This window comes from Amblyraja radiata, chromosome 7, assembly GCF_010909765.2.
Source record: "Amblyraja radiata isolate CabotCenter1 chromosome 7, sAmbRad1.1.pri, whole genome shotgun sequence".
Lineage (NCBI taxonomy): Eukaryota > Metazoa > Chordata > Chondrichthyes > Rajiformes > Rajidae > Amblyraja > Amblyraja radiata.
The window spans coordinates 25,671,671-25,676,999 of record NC_045962.1 but is presented as its reverse complement, the minus strand read 5'-3'; the positions used below and the strand labels follow the sequence as shown (position 1 = coordinate 25,676,999).

General features: G+C 45.5%; 1 long non-coding RNA gene across 1 annotated transcript; it reads right to left on the bottom strand.

Moving 5' to 3' along the window:
- Positions 1 to 774: 774 nt before the first annotated feature.
- Positions 775 to 4,050, bottom strand: LOC116975162. The gene is made up of 3 exons (XR_004412558.1): positions 3,881 to 4,050; positions 1,690 to 1,695; positions 775 to 785 (listed from the first exon to the last, which is right to left on the bottom strand). It is a non-coding gene; the product is annotated as an uncharacterized LOC116975162 (long non-coding RNA).
- Between the last annotated feature and the right edge of the window lie 1,279 nt (positions 4,051 to 5,329).

The following is a 5,329-nucleotide window of genomic DNA, read 5'->3' as shown; positions in this document are numbered from 1 at the left end:
CTCAAGGCTTTGTAGAGCGATTGCCCTGCAAAACCTCTGCAGCCAACCTCGATGGGCATACACCTTGCCTTCCAGCCCTGCTTGCGGCAGTCTATGACCAGCTCTTCATACTTGGCCATCTTCCTCTCGTGGGCCTCCTCCGGATGGTCCTCCCACGGCACTGTCAGTTCCAACAAAACAATGTTTTTGGTCGCCTCTGAGACCAGGAGGATATCTGGCCTCAGGGTGGTCGTGGCAATGTGCTGCGGGAACTTCAGCTGTTTCACCAGGTCTACGGAAAGCTGCCAGTTCTGCGCAGTCGCCAGGATTCCTGACGGATTCCTGGCTGCTGTGGTTCGTGGCAGCTGCACTCCGGCCTTCACGAAGATGATCATCTGGGTGGTGGGGCGTTCTTGTCTACAGCTGCTGATTCCCATGCTGATGGCTTCTGCAATGGGTTTAAGAACCTGATCGTGTTGCTATGTGTACCGACCCTGCCCAAGAGCCTTTGGGCAACAGCTCAGGATGTGTTCCAACGTCCCCTTGCCTGAGCATTGCGGGCGATCTGGAGATTCCGCTTTGCCCCAGATGAAGAGGTTCGATGGGCTGGGCAGGACATCATACACTGCCTGGACCAGGAACTTGATGCGCTGTGGTTCAGCTCGCCAGACCTCAGTCCATGTGACTTTTCAGTCCATGGCCTGCTCCCACCTTGTCCAGGCTCCCTGCTGCCTCAATCCAACTGCTCTGGTACACCTCTCCTCCTCCACCACTGCCCTCACTTCATCCTAGACCAGCCTGCGCCTCTCCTTCCCCTTGGCCTTGTCAAACTGGGGAGATGGGAAGATTCCCAGGCCTGCTCTTCCCCGAGTCACTGCTCCCACCAGGACTCTGTGGCGTATCCGGGACTCTGCTTGCAGCACGGCTTCGCCGGCTCTCCACTTCCTCCCAGTTTTCACCTCTACCCCTGCCTGAGCCACCTTGGGGTCGCTGGAGTCCCTGTACAACATCACCTCTCTGGCCCGAGTCACCTTGAACTCCTCCTCCAGGGACTTCAGGGGCAGCTGGAGCTTGGTGTTATTTCCGTAAAGGGCGATGCTGCTAAGGCTCCTGGGCAGTCCCAGCCACCTTCTGAGGAAGCTGCTGACTTTCCTCTCCAATCTCTCTACGATGGATATTGGGACTTTGTAACCAAGCAGTGGCCAGAGTATCCTTGGCAGGATACCATGCTGGTAAATCCATGCCTTGAACTTGCCGAGAAGCCCCGACCGGTCCACTGCTCTCAACCAGCTCTCCAGCTCCTGACAGGTTGCCTGGACAGATGCTGTATCCTTCAGGCTGGTGTTAAACACCTTGCCAAGACTCTTCACTGGCCTTTCGGAGACAGTTGGGATTGGTGTCCCTTCGATGCTGAAGCGGAACCTGTCCATGACTTTGCCCTTCAGCACCAGTGACCACGATTTTCCTGGCTTAAACCTCATCCTTGCCCATCCAATCAGTTTCTCCAACCCCTGCAGGATCCACCTGCCTCCTGGCACTGACTCAGTGGTGACAGTCAGTCAATAATAAACCATTGTACATTTCCTTGGCCATTGTTTGCTTTGATCTGTCCTTTTCACCCCTTACATGCTCTTGGTACCCTTTCATATCTCTAGTTTCCCTCTCCCCTGACTCTCAGTCAGAAGAAGGGTCTTGACCCTGAAACGCCACCCATTCCTTATCTCCAGAGATGCTGCCTGTCCCACTGAGTTGATCCAGTATTTTGTGTCTATCTGCGGGAAGGACATTTTGATACTCCACCATCGAAGGGACCTATAGGAGGCTCTGCCTCAAAAAGACAGCTAGCATCATCAAGAACCCAGACCACCCTGGCCGCGCTCTCATTTCACTCCTGACATCAGGAAGTAGGGATAAGAATGTGAAGACCGTGACCTCCAGGTTAAGGAACAGCTTCTTATCAACAACCTTCAGGCTCTTAAATACGACAAATGATAACTAAACTTTGAACTACGAACTGTCTTGGTTGTACTAAGAACTTTGGGCTTTTGTATTGTTTTGCACTAATTTGAGGATTTTATATTTATTGAACTTCCTTTTTTGTTTGTTAATGATGTTATCTATTGTGTACTGTGTTTACAGACCTGTTACACTGCTTGAAGTAAGAATTTCATGGAACAATATTCACTATATCTGACAATTAAACACTTGACTCCAAACTCTTGAAAGCGAGGCAGAAGAGATTTACAAGGACCTGGTTAGGACTGGAGTATTAATTACTGCAGAGTAGATAGTCTGGGGTTGGTTTACTTGGAACAAAGATCAACATAAGAGTTAACTAAGGTGTATTGGATTATGAGAAGCCGAGGCAAGTTGAAATAAATGGACTCATTTCTCTTGAGACAATTAAGGCTCATGAATTCATATTAATTAGTCGAAGACTTGGGATGAAAAAGTTCCTCAACCCCCAAACATGGGAGATGTTCCAAACTCAGTGTCCATAAGTCTGGTTGAGGGCAAGCCTGAATCACAGTGGGCACACTGTAGATACGGAGTATGTTGTATGCTTTGCCTGGATCTGCTCTTGCACAGCCATTACTTACAAGGCTGTAGACCAAGACCAGAGAAGTGGGAGTAACATGAATAGTTCCATTTTTGCTTGGCATGGGCACACTGCGCTATAAATTTATTTGATTAGACTACCAGAATTGCTTTCATTTTCTTTTTAAAGCTGCATAGTGGAAAAAAATCATCAACTTTCACACGACCATGGAACCATAGAAATGTTAATGTAATTTCCACACTGTTAATAGCTTTTCTAGATTACACTTATGATGCCACACTGTGACCCAAATTTATTACCTTTGCTTTACCTGACTGTACCCATAGGAATTTGCAATTTTGCCTGTTTATTGCCGTTGATTGCAGCAAAGATTTTATTGTACCTTTGACAAGGATCTTTTTAATTGCATAATTGCTTTACAATTGTCAGATTCAGAAGACAGTGTAAAAGAATCATACGAGTATAGATTGCACAATCACTTCTGCTCCTTCCAGAGATTTGTCATCTGAAGAGGCTTGTGAAAAGGCAACTCCTACGCCGAGTGAGTGCTGCAAATCTCTTGCTACAAATCTCTTGACCTCCTTCACTGACTAACTAGACTGATAGATTGCCTGCTATCTAACACCAGCATTACCGAGCTGATATTCTGTCCTTAGTTTTCCTCGCACAACATAACGTTATAGTATTCAAAGTTGTTTTTTTAATGTAGATTTTTTTGATTGTCGTCAAAACACCAAAAAAAAATGAAACCAAAGCAAAGGTGCAGTGGCCCTCAGAAGGTCTTGGCCTGTGACACGTTGCCACTGTTTATGGCATTACTAAAATAGATAGCCCCACATGACTTCAGTCCTTCACTTAGTGTAATAGAATTCACATATCTTACATTCAAAGGACACTTTCATTACTCATTCATAATGTAGGCTGAATACTAAAGCAGCTTTGTTTAAATATTATCCTTATCTTACCCTTCTGCTAGTGTGTGTTGGTTTCTGGGTATAAATCTGACACCGACTCTTTACTGTTGGTCAGTAACTGAGCGTTTGCCAATGCCTCCTCACTGAATATTGGTGACCAGATTCATCTTGATTATTAACTGTACATCCTACATGGATGCAGAACGATTGTTCACTGAATCCTCACTGATCTACCCTTTTCCAGCTTTCTTCTCTCCCCTCCCCCCCACACACAAACAGTTTGAAGGAGGAAGGGTTAGCTATCCATGTTCTCCAGAGATGCTGCCTCACCTGATGAGTTCCAGTTTGGACCCAACCCGGACTACAGGTTCCGACAGTTTAAAAAACGTTTGCTTTCTTAGGACTTGCCTGCACCTCCATCTATTACCTTATGGATTCCAGCTCAGCGATCGCTTCGTCTAACACCTCCGCTTAGTTCGTACTTACCAACCTGATCTCCCGGTTGCTCAGCACTTCAACTTCCCCTCCCGTTCCCAATCTGACCTTTCTGTCCTGGGCCTCCTCCATTGCCAGAGTGAGGCCCAGCGCAAATTGGAGGAACAGCACCTCATATTTCGCTTGGGTAGTTTACATCCCAGCGGTATGAACATTGACCTCCAATTTTAGATGGTCCTTGCTTTCTCCCTCCTTCCCCTCCACCATCACAGATCTCCCACAAAGCCTACTGTCTCTGCCTCTTCCTTTCTTTTTCACACCCCCCACCCCCCCCTGATATCCGTCTGAAGAAGGGTCTCGACCTGAAACATCGACTATTCCTTCTCTCCATAGATGCTGAGTTACTCCAGCATTTTTTGTCTACCTTTGATGAGTTACTCCAGCACTTTGTCACTTTTCCTGGCCAATTTCAATATTAAAATAATTGAATTCTCAGGTAGTCTGGGGAATGGCACTCCACACACACAAATTTACTCATTTATTTATTTAATTACCTTTACCTGTAAAGTTGCCTTGAATATCATGGAATACACTATTTTACTTACATATGATTGTGCTTATGTAGAGTATGATTTTGCTGGATTGTTAGCAAAACAAAGCATTTAATTGTACCTATGTACATATGACAATACAGTAACTATTAACTTATGATTTACAACGCTGTTGAAGTCTGGGATATATTTCATTCAATCAGCCTTAGAACTTTTAAAAAGTTACTGGGGTCCGATAAATGCATGTAAGTTGAAGTTCTCATCAAATTACTGAATATACATCGACCGTATGTAAAGACAGTAACTGCACGGTGGAACAGGACAAACTCCCGACAAACAGTCCCCGTAGTCAGGATCGAACCCAGGTCTTTGGCGCTGTAAGGCAGCAACTCTACCACTACACTACTGTGCTACCCTAAATTATTAGTTTTAATAGATTTTAAATTATATTAAATTTTATTAAATTATTAGTTATTCGCTTTTGAAATTCTTTATTATGAATTGATTTCAAACCCAAATTCCCATGAGATGGTGGAGGATCAGTCACTAATTGTGTATAAATCACATTACAACCGTTTTCTGAAGTAGAGGGATGGAGCAGGAAAATAGAGCTGCCCAGTTGATGGACCATGGTCCAATGCTCATGAGGTTCAATGGTGGAGCATGCTCATGAGGTTCAATGGTCTGCATCTACTCCTACTCCTTAGGTCTTATGTTCCACAGCTGTGTTTTAAACTTGCATCTCTGGATTGGTCCAGGCTATTGGATCATCAGCTGGTAACCCTTGTCACCAGGATATCCCACGGCCCATGTGATTGTAAAGGCAACAGACAATAGACAATAGGTGCAGGAGTAGGCCATTCAGCCCTTCGAGCCAGCACCGCCATTCA